Source organism: Salvelinus fontinalis, chromosome 23, assembly GCF_029448725.1.
Source record: "Salvelinus fontinalis isolate EN_2023a chromosome 23, ASM2944872v1, whole genome shotgun sequence".
Classification (NCBI taxonomy): domain Eukaryota; kingdom Metazoa; phylum Chordata; class Actinopteri; order Salmoniformes; family Salmonidae; genus Salvelinus; species Salvelinus fontinalis.
In genome coordinates this window covers 40,364,437-40,386,764 of record NC_074687.1, presented here as the reverse complement: position 1 = coordinate 40,386,764, position 22,328 = coordinate 40,364,437, and the positions used below count along the sequence as shown (strand labels likewise).

General features: G+C 41.0%; 1 protein-coding gene across 12 annotated transcripts in view; it reads left to right on the top strand.

Moving 5' to 3' along the window:
- Positions 1-22,328, top strand: part of LOC129821321 (protein TANC1-like) — a 289,442-nt gene that overhangs the window by 23,020 nt on the left and 244,094 nt on the right. Inside the window, exon 2 of one of the 12 annotated variants that reach the window (XM_055878868.1) lies at positions 6,317-6,397. The exons of the other annotated variants lie outside the window; for them this stretch is intronic. The gene's annotated coding sequence lies outside the window, so the exon portion shown is untranslated. The remainder of the gene's footprint in view (positions 1-6,316; positions 6,398-22,328) is intronic. 12 annotated transcript variants of the gene reach the window in all.

Below are 22,328 nucleotides of genomic sequence, written 5' to 3'. Positions count from 1 at the left end.
ATGTAAACTTCTGGCCCACTGGAATTGTGATACAGTGAATTATAAGTGAAATAATCTGTCTGTAAACAATTGTTAGAAAAATTACTTGTGTCATGCACAAAGTAGATGTTCTATCCGACTTGCCAAAACTATAGTTTGTTCACAAGAAATTATGAAGTATACTGTTTTACTATTTTTCAACTGTGCTGTGATGTTTTACATGACGTTTTAACCTTTCTAAAAGCATAGTATCCACAGATTGTGAGCTGATGATGAAATCCTAAAAGTATTATTATGTTTATTGATTGACTATGGCTTTCCAAATTGCCCAACACTGCCAATGTTAGGGTTAATTTGAAATGAATGTTCATTTTTTTTTAATGGACACGAGGGGAGACAGAGAGCTGGTTTCAAGTTCAGGGCGCAGCAGGTGTTTATTGCAAAGGACCACAGGAGGAGGCAGGTAGCTGGGTCCAGGGGCAGGCAGAGGGTCATACACTGGGGGTCCAAAAGGGTAACAGTACAGGGAGGGAATAGGCTAGTAACATAGTCCGGGAGATCAGGCAATAGGTAGATAACAGGAAATCCGATAGGCTAAAGTACAGGCAGAGAAATGCAAAAGGCGTCGTTAGTGAGGCAGGCAAAAATTATCATACACGGTAGGCGTAAATCACGGGAAAATCAGTGCTCTGAAAGACGTGTCACAAAACAAACAATACCTCACAGTGATGGGGTGCAAAGAACTGAACTAAATAGTGTGTTATAATGACATACAGATGTGTGAACAGGTGATTAGAATTCAGTTGATTGTGATCTGTAGCGTGAGCTGCGTTCAGGGGATCACCGTGTGTGAGGGTGTCAGTTGGAAGTAGACATTACATTTTTAGCCATTCCTGTCATCAGAAACAAGCTACTTAGGGGCAATACCAGAATAAATTATCTATTGATTCTGTCTCTTCGCATCAAAATTTGCAGAGCTGAGATTGTTGTATGCCCCATATAAACTCAGCAAAAAAAGAAAAGTCCCCTTTTCAGGACCGTGTCTTTAAAAGATAATTCGTAAAAATCCAAATAACTTCACAGATCTTCATTGTAAAGGGTTTAAACACTGTTTCCCATGCTTGTTCAATGAACCATAAACAATTAAGGAACATGCACCTGTGGAACGATCGGTAAGACACAAACAGCTTACAGACAGTAGGCAATTAAGTTATGAAAACTTAGGACTCTAAAGAGGCCTTTCTACTGACTCTGAAAAAAAAAAAAGAAAGATACCCAGGATCCCTGCTCATCTGAGTGAACGTGCCTTAGGCCTGCTGCAAGGAGGCATGAGGACTGCAGATGTGGCCAGGGCAATAAATTTCAATGTTCGTACTGTGAGATGCCTAAGACAGCGTTACTGGGAGACAGGACGGACAGCTGATCGTCCTCGCAGTGGCAGACCACGTGTAACAACACCTGCACAGGATCGGTACATCCGAACATCACACCTGCGGGACAGGTACAGGATGGCAACAACAACTGCCCGAGTTACACCAGGAACGCACAATCCCTCCATCAGTGCTCAGACTGTCCGCAATAGGTTGAGAGAGGCTGGACTGAGGGCATGTAGGCCTGTTGTAAGGCAGGTCCTCACCAGACATCACCGGCAACAACGTCGCCAATGGGCACAAACCCACCATCGCTGGACCAGACAGGACTGGCAAAAAGTGCTCTCCACTGACGAGTCGTGGTTTTGTCTCACCCGGGGTGATGGTCAGTTTCGCGTTTATCGTTGAAGGAATGAGCATTACACCGAGGCCTGTACTCGGAGCAAGATCGATTTGGAGGTGGAGGTCCGTCATGGTCTGGGGGCGGTGTGTCACAGCATCATCGGACTGAGCTTGTTGTCATTGCCTGCAATATCAACGCTGTGCGTTACATGGAAGACATCCCCCTCCCTCATGTGGTGCCCTTCCTGCAGGCTCATCCTGACATGACCCTCCAGCATCACAATGCCACCAGCCATACTGCTCGTTCTGTGCGTCATTTCCTGCAAGACAGGAATGTCAGTGTTCTGCCATGGCCAGCGAAGAGCCCGGATCTCAATCCCATTGAGCCCGTCTGGGACCTGTTGGATCGGAGGGTGAGGGCTAGGGCCATACCCCCAGAAATGTCCAGGAACTTGCAGGTGGCTTGAAGGAAGAGTGGGGTAACATCTCACAGCAAGAACTGGCAAATCTGGTGCAGTTCATGAGGAGGAGATGCACTGCAGTACTTAATGCAGCTGGTGGCCACACCAGATACTAACTGTTACTTTTGATTTTGGCCCCCCCTTTGTTCAGAGACACATTATTCAATTTATGTTAGTCACATGTCTGTGGAACTTGTTCAGTTTATGTCTCAGTTTTTGAATCTTGTTATGTTCAAACCAATATTTACACATGTTAAGTTTGCTGAAAATAAACGCAGTTGACAGTGAGAGGACGTTTCTTTTTTGTTTATATAGCATTCTGTTGGTGGCACGGATTTTGTATAATAGTTTAAATTGAAAAACTCGAAGTATTGAATCCAGTGTTAGTTTTTGTGTCAGCTTATATGGTGCCTTCTTGCCGTGGGCTCAAAACTAAAGAGAAAATCACACCTGCTTACTCTGATTTTGTAGTACCTCGTCTGTTTTCCTATTTGTTTCGTCAACTTTTCTGGCTTGTTGTCTGTGAAGTAGGCTATGGGAGTTTTGTAACTTTTTCCACCTTGTCTTCGTGATAGCGGGATAGCTGATTGACATCTGGAATCTGTCTATTTTAGATTACACGCCCAACTCCCCCTGGCTAATTCAGCCTGCACGCTTTTAAAAGTTGTACCTTCGGATGGGCCCCAGCCATCAATCTGTAAGTCTCTGCTCTCTTTTCACTTTTAATGTGCGATTATGCTTTAGTTGTGTTCTAGCCGGTCTCCAGTAGTTAGGCTCTAGTTTGCCGACCATAACCGTGGTGATTGGCTAGATTAATAGCTAGTTGGCTAAATAGCTAACGTAGATTGCTGCCTAGCTTGCTGGCTAAGATAACTACATATAGCTAATATTCTTTGATATCTAGTTAGCCTGATGGCGTAATGTGTTTCCAAAACTTTGGCGCTTCTTCCATATAAAAATAATTATTCCGAATTCTGATCGGTTGTATGTAATAACTTAAAAAATGTAAAAGTGATTTGTAGCACTGCTTTGCGACTTTTTACAGAACTCAGGATAAGACCCAGATGCAGACAGCTAGAGTCACAGATGTTTATGGACCCGTTCAGCAGGTACAGACAGACGAGAGTTGCGGTAGCTTACTTTTATTCCGGCAAAACACAGTTTTCAACAGCGCATAGATGAAAATAACATAGCAAATCCAGGGGTCGCATTAGCTTTCAGAAATGTGCATTTTCAAAATGCAGACCATAAAGAAATATGTGCTTTAAACAATTTCACATGCTTTTAACATTGAAAGGCAACAGTGTTTTTTTGCTTCAATATAGTGATATGGGGCGTGCAAGTATAGTTTTCCTTCACAGAAAATACATTAGTGCAATACATTCGGCATTACATTGTTTTCTTCAGATGACAACAGAAGTGCAATGCTATTGCTAGCAGCCACAGAAAGTATTCACACCCCTTGACTTGTCCACATTTTGTTGTGTTACAGGCTGAATTTAAAATTGATTGAATTGCATTTTTTTGTCACTGGCTTACACACAATACCCAATAATTTTTTACAAATTAATAAAAAATGATAAGCTGAAATATCTTGAGTCAAAAAGTATTCATCCCCTTTGTAATGGCAAGCCTAAATAAGTGCAGAATTAAAAAGTTGCTTAACAAGTCACATAACAAGTTGCATGGACTCATTATGTGTGCAATAAGGCAAAGGGAAAGGGGTGTTTAACATGATTTTTGAACGACTACCTCATTTCTGTACCCCACACATAATTATATGTAAGGTCCCTCAGTCGAGCAATGGATTTCAAACACAGATTCAACCACAAAGACCAGGAAGTTTTTCCAATGAATCACAAAGAAGGGCACCTATTGGTAGATGGGTAAAAAAAAGAGTTTCATGACTGTAATAGGAAAAAACTGAGGATGGATCAACAACATTGTAGTTACTCCACAATAGTAACCTAATTGACTGAGTGAAAAGAAAGAAGCCTGTACAGAATTAAAATATTCTAAACCTTGCATCAGGTTTGCAACAAGGCACAAGTAGTACTGAAAAAAAAAAGTTTTTTGCCCTGCATAGAAAATGTTATGTTTGGGGAAAGTCCAATACAAGACAATACAGAGTACTACTCTCCATATTTTCAAGCATAGTAGTGGCTACATCATGTTATGGAAATGCTTGTAATCTTTTTATGGAATGGAGCTAAGCACAGGCAAAAACCTAGAGTAAAACCTAGTTCAGAATGCTTTCCACCAGTCACTGGGAGATAAATTCACCTTTCAGCAGGACAATAACCTAAAACACAAGGTCAAATCTACACTGGAGTTGCTTACCAAGAAGACAGTTAATGCTCCTGAGTGGCCGAGTTACAGTTTGGACTTGAATCCACTTTGAACATCTATGGCAAGACTTGACAATGGTTGTCTAGCAATGATCAACAACCAATGTGACAGGGCTTGAAGAATTTGATAAGAATAAGTGGCAAATGTTGCACAATCCAAGTGTGGAAAGCTCTTAGAGACTTACACAGAAAGACTCACAGCTGTAATCGCTGTCAAAGATACTTCTACAAAGTGTTGACTCGGGTGTAAATACTTATTTATGTATTTCATCAAGTTAGCAGACGACACAACAGTAGTGGGCTTGATCACCAACAACGACGAGACTTCCTACAGGGCACTCGGACTGTGGTGTCAGGAAAACAACCTCTCACTCAACGGAGATGATCGTGGACTTCAGGAAACAGCAGAGGGAGCAGCCCTCTACCCACATCAAAGGGACAGCAGTGGAGAAGGTGGAAAGTTTTAAGTTCCAGACAAACTGAAATGGTCCACCCACACAGACAGTGTGGTGAAGAAGGTGCAACAGTGCCTCTTCAACCTCAGGAGGCTGAAGAAATTTGGCTTGTCATCCAAAACCCTGACAAACTTTTACAGATGCATAATCGAGAGCATCCTGTCGGGCTGTATCACAGCCTGGTACGGCAACTGCACAGCCCTCAACCGCAAGGCTCTCCAGAGGGTGGTACGGTCTGCACAGCGCATCACCTAGGGCAAACTACCTGCCCTCCATGACACCTACAGCACCCGATGTCACAGGAAGGCCAAAAAGATAATCAAGGACAACAACCACCCGAGCCACTGCCTGTTCAAACCGCTATCATCTAGAAGGCGAGGTCAGTACAGGTGCATCAAAGCTGGGACCGAGAGATTGAAAAACAGCTTCTATCTCAAGGTCATCAGAATTTTAAACAATTATCTCTAACTCAGAGAGGCTGCTGCCTACATTGAGACCCAATCACTGGACACTTTAATAAATGCCACTTTAAATAATGCTACTTTAATAATGTTTACATATCTTACATTACTCATATAACATGTATATGCTGTATTATATACCATCTGTTGCGCCTTGCCTATGCCGCTCGGGCATCACTCATCCATATACTATATGTACATATTCTCAATCACCCCTTTAGATTTGTGTGTATTAGGTAGTTGTTGGGGAATTGTTAGATGACTTTTTAGATATTACTGCACTGTTGGAACTAGAAGCACAAGCATTTCGCTACACTCGCATTAACATCTGCTAACCATGTGTATGTGACCAATACAATTTGATTTGATTTGAAATTAGATATTTCTGTATTTTATTTTAAATACATTCTAAAACTATGTTTTCACTTTGTAACTATGGGGTATTGTGTGTATTTTGAATTCAGGCTGTAACACAACTATATGTGGAAAAAGTGAAGGGGTATAAAGACTTTCTGAAGGCACTGTAAGTCCTTTAGCTTACAATGAAAAGGTAAAAACCATGCATGGCCATATTTCCAATGTTTATCATAGAAAGAATGTAGCCAGCTACATTTTCTAATGTTTTGCTTGAAATTAATCTAGCATTTTAATCTGCTACTGGAGAAAACTACACTGGAGAAAAGTAGCCTACACATCAGCTATCTGGTGATCCAATGACAAGAGCAAAGATATTTCATCTGAGTTGAAGAAGTGCAACTGAAGCACGAAATTAGTCCTTTTACATTCATGATTTGGAGCGAACCGTTACTAAAGCCGAGCATAATTTGCAATAAGAAGCATTTTAGATCTGCGTTTACAAAATGCAAATAAACACATTTTGTAATCTTTCCTTTTCTGCAGGAAAAAAGCAGAATCAGAATCCAGCGTTAACACAACACCTGAAATGGAGATGGACACGGTTATTCAAATATCCGAATAGAAGTTAGTATTTGATTACTTGGGAGAGTATTCATTTTTTAGATTTTTCTTTTGTGGCTTTTTGAACAATGAAAATGCTTTGTCTAAAATTAAATTATCTGTGTGACATTGCTACGTAGCCTACAAGGATAGACCATAACATTCAACCTTTTAATAAAACAACTATTTTATGACAGTTTTTATGAGTGTGCACCATAAAAAAGGCACTGGTAGCCTATACACATTTCACACGTGTAACTTGTTGTTATCGTAGCTTGTTGTTATTGTCGGTCAATCGAAGGGATTCCATGTGTAGCAAGTGAAGTGGGAGATTTCTAATCAATGCAAAATGAAATAAAAATGACGGAATGAAGTTGGCTAAATGAGGAGTAGGCTACAATGATCAACCAACCGGTAGGATGTTTTTGTAGACAAGGACGGGAGGAGCACAGCAAAATAGCCTCAATTAGCCTTGCTACTTTAGCTAGCTAGCTGGCTAACTTAGCTGACTACTGTATTTACAAAAAAAAAAAAAAAAAATGCCTTTATTAATATTGCGACCTGGCCAAGATAAAGCAAAGCAGTGCGACAAAAACAACAACACAGAGTTACACATGCGATAAACAAACGTACAGTCAATAACACAATAGAAAAATCTGTATACAGTGTGAGCAAATGAAGTAAGGAGGTAAGGCAATAAATAGTGGCGAAGTAATTACAATTTAGCAATTTACACTGGAGTGATATATGTGCAGATGAGGATGTGCAAGTACAAATACTGGTGTGCAAAAGAGCAGAAAAACAAAAACAAATATGGGGATGAGGTAGGTAGTTGGTTGGATGGGCTATTTACAGATGGGCTGTGTACAGCTGCAGCGATCGGTAAGCTGCAATTCGTTCCAGTCATTGGCAGCAGAGAACTGGAAGGAAAGGCGGCCAAAGCAGGTGTTGGCTTTGGGGATGACCAGTGAAATATACCTGCTGGAGCGCGTGCTACGGGTGAGTGTTGCTATGGTGACCAGTGAGCTGAGATAAGGCAGAGCTTTACCTAGCAAAGACTTATAGACACCCTGGAGCCAGTGGGTTTGGCGACGAATATGAAGCGAGGACCAGCCAACGAGAGCATACAGGTCGCAGTGGTGGGTAGTAATCTAGCTAGCTTCTTTACAACGATTTGATATAGTCAAGACAGGCACTAGCAGATGGTTTTATAGACAAACTTGTTGCAGCCATAGGTTATATATATACTTATATATATATATACTAGTCGAGTCAGTTTGGCTACTTTCTTTCAACTTTCTCTCTCACCCTCTGTGCCACACACACAGACTGTCACACACACACACACACACACACACACACACACACACACACACACACACACACACACACACACACACACACACACACACACACACACACACACACACAGACACACACAGACACACACAGACAGACTGCCACACACACACACACGCACACTACTCCTCTCTCGCCACTCCCCACTCTTTTGCTGAAACAAGCAGAGCGCAGCGCAGCGCACCAGCGCTCTCGAGTCAAGCAGGCAAGTCTCCATTGAAGAAAAAAAGTCATTTAAAACACATGTATTTTGACTATAACATGTATTTCGACTATCCAGATATCCCCAAAAATTGTGAAATCATATTAAATGCCTATCCCTACCCTGCAATTACATAGGTTGTCGTTCAACTAATAAAGCATAAAATAGCGCAAGCCATTTTAGCATTTGAATGCTGAAGGTGCAGGGCAGATGTGCAAGATCAGGAACAGGCCGCCTACCTCACATTGGTCAGCGTGCAAGCTGGGCACAGTCCGCAGTTTGACCTGGCTACTGATATTGCCTGGGGTTGTTCGGCATGCAAAATGACATGTAGTTAAGTGACTGTCAACACAGTTACATGCTTAGTTCGACACTGAAGGAGAGGACACATCAGTTGTCAAAAAAGATGAGGTATTTTCGGAAGGTAGAATATAATATGAGCAAGAAATTAGTTAATCAGCGATTCGTAACATATTAATGGATTTTTGTTCGGTTTGAGAGTGTTCCTAGTCGAGTGATGTTCAATACAATAAACCTGATACAGATTTTAAATAGATGTGGGCAGGCTGAGGCTGGCAACTAGTAACTCATAGCTAGATATCATTCTCACAATCAGATCAGTTAACAAGATCTAGATATATGTGAACTAGGCCTTCATGAGCTCACTGCTGATATTTGAGGCAGATCTTTTTTGAAACACTTTGGCTCCTCATGAAGAGAGATGGTAATCTCTGATGTGAAATGTGTTTTTCTATGGAGGCCATGTGTAAGGTAATGTTGTTTAACTGATGAACGAGATGAGGTGTAGCATGTTGGGTAAGAGAGGGATGAGCAATGTCTTGTCTGCCAATGTCTAAAGGATAGACATGTCAGGTTGACTCCACAGCCCCAGGTACAACTGTAAATTCTGAGTAATCATCGGCCTTCAAAAACATGTCTCAACTCTTCAGTGATGTTGGGAAGCTTGGATAGGGAACAAAATCTCACACTCTTGACTGCGGACTACGCAGTGGCAATTTCAAGGTGGAAGTTTATGCCCCAAAAATCACATTAGCAATATGGAGTCAGCTTTCTCTCAAAATTATCTGAAAATGGAACTCTTTTCAATAACAGTTCTCATGGGTAAAATACGAGCTCGCTAATGAGTAGATTAGACTTGTCATCTTTTTTGATTTCAACATAAGCAATGTGGACATTCATTCTAGAAGAAAAATTGGGTTACTTGCCCCTAGTCACTGCTGTAAATTGTATTTAAATCTGCTTGTGACAGCATGACCAAATTTCTGCCCTAAAGGCAAGGTGAATAATCATACGATCTCAGAGAATGTCAGGCTATTTTCCCAGTATTTTCCAAAGTTTATAATTGGTTAGCTGACAATGTCATGAAAACGATGAGCACACTTCGAAGGGGCAGAAGGCCTTGTGATGTTATGGCTCTGTATGGCCAGGTAGCTATCAACAATGACAAGAAACTGCATGTGGTGAATCATAAGTGGCTCGTTTCAGCTTGTTTGATCTTGTTCTTGATACCATGTCTTGTTTTGGTGTTTTGACTGATGTCTTGTCTATGCTAATATGACAAAAATTTGCTAGCTAGCTAACCAACAAATGTAATGCTATATTTCAGAGACAGTTGCTCATTGTTTAACTTTATTTATGTTTTCAATTAATATTGAAGACGAAATATAGTTTACACGTTATCAACAATCTAAGCCAACCCATTTTGCCCCATAGTTGCGCACACATCGGTTTTGTTGCTAAACATCCAACCCGTCTATAAGAACACATTGCTCCAAGCGTGTTTATTTCCAAGGTAAACTACCGTACATAGACATGCAACATAAGTGGCGCCAGACAGGAACTCCTACAGTTAAACTATTTTGTATTATAACAGTTCTAGCCTAAATCCTCCCATTACACCACCAGTCATGTGGCTTTAAGATGGATGCATCCTATCATGGTCATGGTGTGACCTGTGTGCAATCTGCAGGGCAGAAAAAGTTTGCACACAACTTGAATTAGCCTATGCAGGCATTAAGAAGACATTGATGTCAGACCTCTCCATGTGACAGGGTTGTGTAGGCTACTTCAAAGGTCTAACCACATTAACTTTGTTAACCGAAATGCTAGTATAGTACAGTTGACGGAAGTTTACATACATACAAGTCGGAAATTTACATACACTTAGGTTGGAGTCATACATTTTTTCAACCACTCCACACATTTCTTGTTAACAAACTATAGTTTGGGGGCGCTAGAGAGCGTGCTATGGAGTAGACGTGCTTTGCTAGAGCTCCGCTCTATTTTGAAACAAATTAGTATTTATCTTAACCTCTCACAACGTATAACTTCAAACAAATATGACAAAGGGAAAAGGCACCAAAAAAGGGGGCGCTAAACAAGATAATTTGAATGAGATAGACAACGAACCAATTTCAACGTCGCCGACCCACGAGGAGTTAGCTGAAGAGGCTAGCTTCCAAGAGTTCCCCACAGATCCTACTCAAAGTGACATACTGGCTGCCTTAAACTCACTAAGCAAGAAGGTGGACACAAGGTTGGCTGATATCTCAAAGAGTATTGGAACTTTGGCTGAAACTGTGAAGGCAACTAAGAGAAGGGTGCATGAGGTTGAGCAGACGACAGTCGATCACGAGGCCAGGCTACAGGACATAGAGAAACAGTGCGCAACGCTCAAAAATGACAACAAAACCCTGAGAGCCCGACTGGAAATGCTCGAGTCGCATTCAAGACGCCAGAACATCCGAATATGTGGGATCCAGGAGGACACTGAGAGAGGGAAACCCACTGAATTTGTCTCTGAGCTGATACTGGCATTGCTGGGGAGTGAACACTTCAAAACGGCCATCCTGATTGACCGCGCGCACAGATCTCAGGCAACGAAGCCGGCCAAGGGCGGGCCACCAAGGCCATTCATTGTACGGCTGCACTATCCCCAGACCAGGGATCTCATCCTCAAGCTGGCTAGTCAAAAGTTCCCCCTTAACTACAACGGAGCCAGGGTGTCTTTCTACCCAGATCTTACCTTGGAGGTGAGGAACCAACGGAAAGAGTATGATGAGGTACGCAACAAATGCAGGGCGGCCAACATCCGATATGGATTCCTCTTCCCAGCCCGGATTAAGGTGACACTCGAGGGATCAACACGTACGTTTGACAACCCAAAAGAGGCCGATCTGTTCTTGACAAGCAAGCTCCCTGGCTGAGGATACAGAACGGCTGTGTCAGCCGGTGAAATGGCCAAATACAGGCCAGGAATGTGTTTGAATTTCCGGCCTATGTCTTTTCGATCAGAAGATCAGAAATTGGGACTTATATGATAGGTGAGATGTTGTGGCTAATATAGAATTGTTTAGCATATCATGTTTTAGCGCCACTCACCCCCTAACGTAAGAGTTAAGTGTTATTTAATATTAGTTTATATGCGGAGCATCTATAGACGACGAGTTAGTTCAAGCTGTAGACACAAGCTGTAGACACACTAAGGTTTGTGTGTTAGCCAAGGAGTGCTTCGTTTGGGGAAGTCACTCAGTAAAGGGACGGGATGGGGGATGGGGTCTGTGTTTTATGTTCACGTTTATTAATACAGGTGGCATGACAAGCTCCCGCATGGCAGGACGTTTTTCTTCTGGGTTTTGTTTGACAGCAACAATATGCTCTAAAATAAGAAATGCCACATAGTGACAGAGCACAGAGTAGACCAGGTGGAATAAAGATAGTCAGCTGGAACTGTAATGGCACTGTTAGGGCATGTCGTGAAACGAGCTAAGGTTTTTCCTCATCTTAAATCACTGGGTGCTGACATAGTGCTTCTTCAAGAAACTCATATTAAACACTCCGCTCAGGCCAAGCTACGAGTCGGCTGGATCGGTCAGATATACCAGTCTAACTTTGATGCAAAAGCGAGAGGGGTAGCAATCCTGATAAGGAAAAACATTCCTTTTGTTTACTTATCCTCGATTTCAGATCCTAATGGTCGTTATATTATTGTGGCTGGTACACTGAATTCGAAACCAATAACCTTGGTCAATTTATATGGACCCAACTTCGATGATCTATTATTTTTTCAAAGGGTATTTAATTCCATACCAAATATCTCGGATACAAGTGTTATTGTTGGAGGTGACTTTAACTGTATGTTAGATCCTCTTTTAGATCCTCTTTTAAACAGCTATCAAGGTCACTTCCACAATCAAATGCCAGTGTCTGTCTAAATATATTGATGACAAACCTTAACATTGTCGATATTTGGAGACTGACGCACCCAACAGACAGGGATTATTCTTTCTTTTCATCAGTTCATAAATCATATTCCAGAATTGACAATTTTTTGTTGGACTTCAAACTAATTTCAGCAGCTGAGTCGGTTACCTATCACTCTATTCTAATTACGGACCACTCTCCTCTGTCCATGGTGCTGAAACTCGACAATATGTCGACAGGTCGGCGACCGTGGCGCTTAGACGCATACCTGTTGAAAGATGAGGCTTTTTGTCAGTATTTGAAGGAGCAGATTGCCTTTTTCCCCGGAACTAACGACACGGGGGATGTGGACGACTCCACCCTTTGGGAATCTCTAAAGGCTGTGATTAGAGGTTACATGATTTCTTATACATCAGAGGAAGAAACGTGCCAATACTAGGCTGAGAGAAATTGAAAGAGAGTTAGGGGAACAGGAGAATGTTTTTAGGACGAATTCCTCATATACAGTCCTTGAGAAGATCAAATATGAATACAATACCATCCTTTCGAAACGGGTGGGCTCTTTACTTGCAACGCAACAAAGTTATTTTGAACTGGGTGACAAACCACATAATTTTTTAGCAAGACAGCAAGGCATGTACAGGCATCTAGAGCTATTCACAAAATAAAAGACAAGAAGGGTAAAATAGTAACAGATCCGCAGGATATTAATAAATGCTTTGCGCAGTTTTACTTAGAGCTATACCAATCAAAATGCGATGCTACTGATCCACAAACTATGGAACGCTTTCTCGCTGAATGTGAACTTGTCACGCCCTGACCTTAGTTATCTTTGTTTTCTTTATTATTTTTGTTAGGTCAGTGTGTGACGAGGGTGGTATGGGTGTTTTTGGCTTGTCTAGGGTTTTTTGTATATCTATGGGGTTTGGGATTGTCTAGGTAATGTAGGTTGCTCTCTGATTGGGGATCCTATTTAGGTTGCCATTTCCATTTTGGTTTTGTGGGTTATTGTCTATGTGATGTTGCATGTCTGCACTCGTTTCTTATAGAGGTCACGTTCATTTTGTTATTTTGTATAGTTTGTTCAGTATTCGTCTTTATTAAAAAGGAAGATGTATTATAATCACGCTGCGCCTTGGTCTCCTCACTACGACGTTCGTGACAGAACTTCCTAAACTAGACAGGGGGGCAGCTGCTGCACTTGATGCAGGGATAACTTTAGAGGAAATTAACACAGCGATAGCACAATTTCCAAACAGCAAGGTCCCTGGGCCCGATGGATATGTAATAGAATTCTATAAGAAGTACTGCGCCAGTCTATCACCACTTATGTTGCGAATGTTTAAACAATCCAAAGAAAATGCCAAACTCCCGCAAACACTGTATGAGGCTACAATAGCACTGATCTTGAAAAAAGATAGAGATTCCATGGAGATGTTGTCGTATCGCCCCGTGCTGTTACTCCCCATAGAAAACAAGGTGTTGACAAAGATATTGGCAAACCGATTGAAAAAATATATTTCCGACATCATACACTCTGACCAGACAGGTTTTATCCCGGGCCGACATATATACTACAATTTGAGACGCCTTTTCAACGTAATGTATCATGATCATAAGGTTGAGGCAGTGGTAATAGCTCTTGATGCAGAGAAGGCGTTTGATCAGATTGAGTGGAAGTATATGATGTCGGTTCTGGAGCATTTCTGGTTTGGAAATGAATTTATTAATTGGATAAGAATTATTTATGCACACCCAATGGCGTCCATGGTAACCAATCAGGAAATGTCGCAGTCATTCCGCCTGTTCAATGGGTGCCGACAGGGGTGCCCTATTTCGCCTGCTCTCTTCGCTATAGCCATGGAACCCCTTACTACTCGCATTCGGGCATGTGCCGATATAGCTTCTGTTAAAATAAAAGACACACAGCACAAAATTTCCCTATATGCAGACAATGTTCTTTTGCTTTTGTCCAAGCCTAAAACTTAAATTCCTCCCTTACTTAACTTGATAAACACATTCTGCTCCTTCTCTGGCTACAAGATAAACTGGCAAAAACGTGAGTTGATGTCAATATCACGGCCTGTGGATATGCAATTTCTGCAATCTACCCCGTTTAGATCAGTGAGGGACAAGTTCACACGCCTTGGCATTGTAGTGACAAGAGACCTTGATCAGCTATTGAAAGCGAATTGGGACATGAAAATATATCAGCTTAAACAAAATATAGATTTTTGGAAAAATCTGCCTATTTCCTTGGTTGGTCGTATAAACTTTCTTTACCTCTTCCAATGTCAAATTTTTTAAAATACCACAAACTATTTTAAGAATCTGGATTCAATAGTTCTCCATTTTTATGGGATAACAAGGCAGCCAGAATTTCAAAGAAGCATTTATGCAAGTACAAGATAGAGGGAGACTTTGGCCTTCCTCACTTCAACCGGTATTATTGGGCTGCTAATCTGAACATTGTGTCTTTCTGGAGGGAAAGTTTACGTGCGATGAGACAGAAGGATATGCCTTCATGGCTTTTGATTGAGCAGGCCTCCTGTCAACGTTCCTCACTCCCTGCACTTGTTAATAGCCCATCATATGTGAAAAAAGACACCTATGACTCTAATCCAGTCATTTGTCATACGCTTAGGATCTGGAAACAGATTAGGTATTTTCTTAACATACCCACTGTTTACATAGACAGCCCAATTTGCCTGAATCATGCTTTCCACCCTGCATTGGATGATGTGGTGTTTTCACAGTGGAGGGAGAAGGGGCTCACAACAATTGGTAATCTATACATAGATGGTCAGTTAACTTCATTTAAAAAATTACAGGGAAAGTTCAACATGCCAACAACACATTTTTTCAGATACCTCATCAGGAATTTCTTAAGGACACATATCCCACAGTATGGCATGAAGCCAAATAGTCCTACATTAGATAGCTTGATCCTTGTCAAACCCCATTCAAAAGGGTCGGTCTCTAGACTGTATGATGTGCTACAGGCCCACATAGAGGTATCCGCAGACACCATTAAAAGGGCTTGGGAACAATCTCAGATGGGGACTGGGTAGAAGCTCTCAGGAATATAAACCACAGTTCAGTGAATGCCAGACACAACCTTGTACAGTTTAAGGTGATACCCAGGTTACATTACTCAAAAGTAAAACTGCATAAAATATTCCCGGACACCTCACAACTGTGTGAGAGGTGCAAGCAGGATGAGGGGACGTTGACCCACTTATTCTGGACATGCCCTATGTTACATGCTTACTGGGCTCTCATTTTTGATTACTTATCTAAAGCCTTTGATAGAGTTCTAGCCCCAGACCCATTGATCGCTCTGTTTGGTACAGTTGATGGGAATAACCAGGAAGGTAAAGCTGTCTCTCTTTGTACTCTATTAGCCAAAAGGCTCATATTGCAATTTTGGAAATTGGAGACTGTACCTACCTTTGAAATGTGGTTACGGGATTTAGGGAATGTAATACATATGGAAAAGATTCGATACAATACCTCCAATAGAAGTCCAGTGTTTTACAAAATATGGCAGACGATACTGGATAAATGGTCTAGTCCTGCTTCATAACTGGGTTGACGATCTGCTGCTATTCTGTGCTGTACTCCACTCAATATTTATTTGTGGCGTAACTACACTGCTTGTAATGACTATATGCTGTCTTCTTATACATGTACCACCTAATAGGATTTTGTTTTATTTTGTGTATGTGTGAGTTAAGTTTTGTAATCATCCCATTCAACAGTACAATGAATGTCATTGTTTGTATTGCTGTCTTTTTTATTTAATTTTTATTGGAAAATAATAAATATATTATATATATATATTTTTTAACTATAGTTTTGGCAAGTCGGTTAGAACATCTTCTTTGTGCATGACACAAATAATTTTTCCAACAATTGTTCACAGACAGATTATTCCACGTATAATTCACTGTATCACAATTCCAATGGGTCAGAAGTTTACATACACTAAGTTGACTGTGCCTTTAAACAGCTTGGAAAATTCCAGAAACTGATGTCATGGCTTTAGAAGCTTCTGATTGGCAAATTGACATAATTTTAGTCAATTGGAGGTGTACCTGTGGATGTATTTCAAGGCCTACCTTCAAACTCAGTGCCTCTTTGCTTGACATCAATGGAAAATGAAAAGAAATCAGCCAAGACCTCAGAGAAAAAATTGTACACCTCCAAAAGTCTGGTTCATCCTTGGGAGCAATTTCCTAACGCCTGTAGGTACCACGTTCATCTGTACAAACAATAGTACGCAAGTGTAAACACCATAGGACCATGGAACCGTCATACCGCTCAGGAAGGAGACGCGGTCTGTCTTCTAGAGATGAACATACTTTGGTGAGAAAAAGGCAAATAAATCCCAGAACCACAGCAAAGGACCTTGTGAAGATGCTGGAGGAAACAGGCACAAAGTATCTATATCCACAGTAAAACGAGTCCTATATCGACATAACCTGAAAGGCCGCTCAGCAGGGAAGAAGCCACTGCTCCAAAACTGCCATAAAAAAAGACAGACTACGGTTTGCAACTGCACATGGGGACAAAGATCGTACTTTTTGCAGAAATGTCCTCTGGTCTGATTAAACAAAAATAGAACTGTTTGGCCATAATGACCATCGTTATGTTTGGAGGAAAAAGGGGGAGGCTAGCAAGCCGAAGAACACCATCCCAACTGTGAAGCACAGGGGTGGCAGCATCATGTTGTGGGGGTGCTTTGCTGCAGGAGGAACCAGTGCACTTCACAAAATAGACGGCATCATGAGGGAGGACAATGGAGGCCTACAAACCTGACTCAGTTACACAAGCTCTGTCAGGACGAATGGGCCAAAATTCACCCAACTTATTGTGGGAAGCTTGTGGAAGGCTACCCAAAACTTTTTACCCAAGTTCAACAGTTTAAAGGCAATGCTTCCAAATACTAATTGAGTGTATGTAAACTTCTGCCCCACTGGGAATGTGATGAGAGAAATAAAAGCTGAAATAAATCATTCTCTCTACTATTATTCTGACATTTCACATTCTTAGGATCACCACTTTATTATAAGTGACCTGAAACAGGGAATTCTTACAAGGATTAAATGTCAGGAATTGTGAAAAACTGAGTTTAAATGTATTTGGCTAAGGTGTAAGTAAACTTCTGACTTCAGCTGTATTTGTTGAATATTGCCTTTGCGGTACAAGAAGGAAGCAAATATGGCCAGTGAAGAGTTAATTAACAACTTTATTGATACTGCCTTAAAAGAATGTCAACGACTTGTTTCCTAAAGCAACACTTTCAGGAAATTTGACAGGAATAAAATAGCTTTGTTGTGTTGTAAATCTCAGCGAGCCAGACACACACTCCTTCCTCTCATATTTGTGGACAGCACAGCATTGGTTGTGTTTTGGAGCTGGGATGTGCGTGAATCATAGTGGAACTCGTGGACTGGGTATGTAAAAAAGGGTTGCTCATTGTCATTTCCTCCTTTCATAACATACTGTAGGCTTCCAGTGTGAAGGGCAGACATTGTGCACAATGCCTGAGACAGCTTACACCCATTCTTCCATACCTGCTCCTTCACTTCCTCTTCCAGGGTTTAGGATTGTGTTGTTCACTTCTCATTGTTTTAGTGAGCTTTGAATTCAGAACAGCCTATTTCCTCTTTCTGTATAAATGGCCAGTAATAAAATGGCCATCATCTTTAACCTGTCAAATGTAGGCTGGAAATGAACATTTGCCCAATCTCCCACAAATAAAAACCCATTTCATAGAGGCATTCTTTATCTGACAAACTGTTATTGGCAAAGTGTCTATTTTCTCAGATGACTGAAAGGTCATAGACAACCCGGTGTGAATTTCGACTGTCGCTATGACAACAGCGGTGGGGGAAATTTAGAGGAATCATTCATGTAGAATCAGTGGATGAAAAGACTGGCGATGGCCGTTATCAGGAGAGCAGTAAATAAGAAACTGATCACAGGCTGCACGGGAAGTCATGCTGAAGGTTGCTCTCTTCATTGTCTGACATCTCACAGACTACAAAGCAGCTCCACACTCAAACATGCCTGTGTGTCGATGGCACCAGCCCCGAAGGCAATCAGGAAAACAATCCCACTTCCGTTATATATATATATAGTCCAGCGTCTCGGATGACCGTCTTATAGATGGCCCCATTAAGCACATGTCAGCCTTTGCCATTGTGCAGGTGAGACTTTCCTTTCTTCCCCTCAACCTGTGTGTGGTGAACTCCATTAAGGGAGACCAGTGAAAAGGCTACACCATGATAACTTGAACCCATCTGGTATCCACTTTTTGCGAGCTGAAAGGATACTTTTCTATTGGGTCATAGGATCATAGAATTCGAGGATCGTCCCTTAGATTAAGCTTGTCTTACACCAAAGGTGACTACTAGGCCTACTTATAAGGTGATATGGGCGATGTACAGCAGGTGAGGCAATTCTGCACATAATTTCCTAAAAGGTCATTAATTGCAGTTCAAACACGGATTAGACATGCCCAGAACCTCTTACATGTTTACAATTAGGCCTAAGCCTGATATTTTTAATTATGGGAGAATGTGTAGTCTATAGGTCTATGTAGGCCTATGTGTGTCAATGTGATTGACAATTCCCAGTACCTCCAGCCTCCAGCCTATATATTTGACTGGTGGTGGTCCCTGGGAATCTCTACCATACGCCTAGTGGTGGCTGTGGCTCTGGGAATGGTGCTTGCTTTGCGGTGCCTCAGAACAAATGTGAAAATTGAGTGTCTACCCCTCAATTCAGTGTGTCCACAAAGGCCTGACAGCCACAGTATTTCTTTGGCAGTGCTGCTCTGATAGAGGCCCTTTCCAGGGGCTTTGACCAAAGAAGATAATATCCCAACTTCTAAATGTTATGGGTTGGTTGGTAGTCAATTGGCTTATCAAACTGAGGGTTAGATCAATCTTAGTGCCTAGCCGTCCTGTATGTTGTAGGCCTATGCTCTGCTCTTTAGTTTTTCTTAAAGGTCACAATTTTTTTCCACCTAAAGCTTATCGTTTTTTAATGTTGATTTTGTCCCTTTGTTCTTATAAGAGGCACATGTTGATTTCATTAACTCCTATAGATCATATGTCACAGGGAGATTTAAAGACAGGGAATATAGCCTAGCCTATATATATCCTAACTCTTGCTCTCTACCTTTAACTTTAAGCCCAGTCTGCCCTTCAATAGAACTCTGGATGCCTCAGAAATTCACCCAAAATGTAGGCCAATCAAGCTTAGAGCAAAGTTAATGGCAATCAAGCTTAGAGCAAAGTTAGCATCTAAGATTAGGAGAAGTAGTGTTTCTCTCCTCTACATCAATTAGCGTTCGCGTGGTCCACCTGGCTCTGAACTTGGCCACAGTACAAATGAATGTGTGGGATACAGTGATTGTAAACATGTGCAGCCCTTGACCCACAAGCCACTGCGGCCCCTCATGATGAGTTCCGTTTTTTTTTGGCCCCCACCCCATCAAATTTGCCGATCCCTGGTCTAAATCGTGGTTCCCTCAAAGAGAGAACATTTTATAATTTATGCTACTGGTGCTGTTTCTTTTCACAAGAGTGGCGCGTGTAGCTTGTTGTTGTCCAATTACAAGTCATCAAACCGGCACTAGGCTACAGTCATAGAGCTAGAGCCTCCGAGTGGCAAGTTATTAGGAGATATCCAGACTAATCAATGAAAGATAGAATTAAAATGACAGAACTTAAAGTGAAATTTAAAAAAATTCAGATTCAGAGTGTTGAATAGTCACATGTACAGAGATGCAAGTGTGATTGCAGGGTACAATGAAAATCTTAGGCTCAGAGCTCCAACATGCAGGACTAAGGGATATAACAAAAATGAAATGGTCATAAAAATAAATAAATAGCAGTATATAGTGCTATTTATTTATTTTTATGACCATTTCATTTTTTTTGAACAAAAATTGACATGCATCATGCAACAATTTCAAAGAGTTACAGTTCATATAAGGAACTTGACTGGCAATACAGATATGCATCTGTTGTTCACAAATACCTTAAAAAAAGGTCGGGGTGTGGATCAGAAAACCAGTCAGTATCTGGTGTGACCACCATTTGCATTATTTAAATAGGGTATTTCTGTTTTTTTGTTTTTTTTATACATTTGTTAACTGTTTTTGTATTGTCATTATGTGGTATTGTGTGTATATTGATGAGGGGAAAACAATATTTCATCGATTTTAGAAAAAGGCTGTAACGTAAATAAAATTTAGTAAATGGGGTCTGATACTTTCTGAATGCACTGAATCTATATACATACACTAAATTACCAAAAGTAGGTGGACACCTGCTTGTCAAACATCTCATTACAAAATCATGGGTATTCATTTGAAATTGGTCGCCCCCTTTGCTGCTATAACAGCCTCCACTCTTCTGTGAAGGCTTTCCACTAGATGTTGAAACATTGCTGTGGGGACTTGCTTCCATTCAGCCGCAAGATCATTAGTGAGTTTGGGCACTGATGTTGGGCGATTAGGCCTGGCTCGCAGTCGGTGTTCCAATTCATCCCCAAGGTGTTTGGAAGTCGGTAGGGAGTGTTGCGACCGAGGACAGATAATTTTTTCACGCTACGTGCTCCGTGTGCTTGTGTGGACTACCACTTCACGGCTGAGCCCCTGTTGCTCCTAGACGTTCCCACTTTACAATACAAGCACATTTGGCAGCTCTAGCAGGGCAGAAATTTGACGAACTGATTTGTAGGAAAGGTGGCATCCTATGACGGGGCCAGGTTGAAATTCACTGAGCATTATGTGTTTTAATCAAATAAACCATATGCACTGAGCGTGTCTGATGTAAGCACTGAGCTTGTCTGATGGTTTACACCAATCGATTGGTCGAAAGAACAGATGACTCTTATTTGACCAAGATTTTTTTTAGTCGGGGACAGCCCTAGTTGTTTTGCTCCAGGATGCCCACATGCCTCAAAAGACTTGTCTGAAGGTGAAAAAATGTATGGAAGTATATATTGAGACTGTTAAATTGCCAAAATAAGGGGTTAAATATATGTAACAAAAAAAATAAACAATAGTTTCCTCATCTTTCTTATATCTCTCAGAGCAAACATCCTTTAGATTTTTGGGGTGAACTATATGTTGTTCCATGTAGTGAATTTGTTATTGAATGCATTTCTATAGGCTAATAGCAGTAATAAAACAAATTATTTGTTTGTCTGTAGTGACGCCTCCAGCACTGATATGCTGGAGTGAAAATGATACCTGGTATGACCTTAATACAATTCCATATAGCTTAGTAGAACCCCTGTGTCACGTTCTTCGTCCTCCTCGTCTGAGGAGGAGTAGGAGATATCGGACCAATACGCAGCGTGGTGAGTATTCATATTTATTTAGAATACTTTCAATAAAGAAAAAAAAATAATAAACTGACAAAATAAACGAAGACGCAACAGTCCCGAAATAGTGAACACTAAACACAGGAACACACAAACAGGAACAATCACCCACAACCCACAATACAAAACAGGCTACCTAAATATGGTTCCCAATCAGAGACGACAACTAACACCTGCCTCTGATTGAGAACCATATCAGGCCAAACACATAGAAACAGACAAACTAGACATACAACATAGAATGCCCACTCAGATCACACCCTGACCAAACAAAACATAGAAACATACAACGCAAACTATGGTCAGGGCGTGACACCCTGCCCCGTCTTTGACAGGGTTTAGACTAGAGGTCGACCGATTATGATTTTTCAACGCCGATACCGATTATTGGAGGACGAAAAAAGGTCGATACCGATTAATCGGTTTTTATTTATTTATTTGTAATAATGACAATTACAACAATACTGAATGAACACTTATTTTAACTTAATATAATACATCAATAAAAATCAATTTAGCCTCAAATAAATAATGAAACATGCTCAATTTGGTTTAAATAATGCAAAAACAAAGTGTTGGAGAAGAAAGTAAAAGTGCAATATGTGCCATGTAAAAAAGCTAACGTTTAAGTTCTTTGCTCAGAACATGAGAACATATGAAAGCTGGTGGTTCCTTTTAACATGAGACTTCAATATTCCAAGGTAAGAGGTTTTAGGTTGTAGTTAATATATTATTTATAGGACTTTTTCTCTCTATACCATT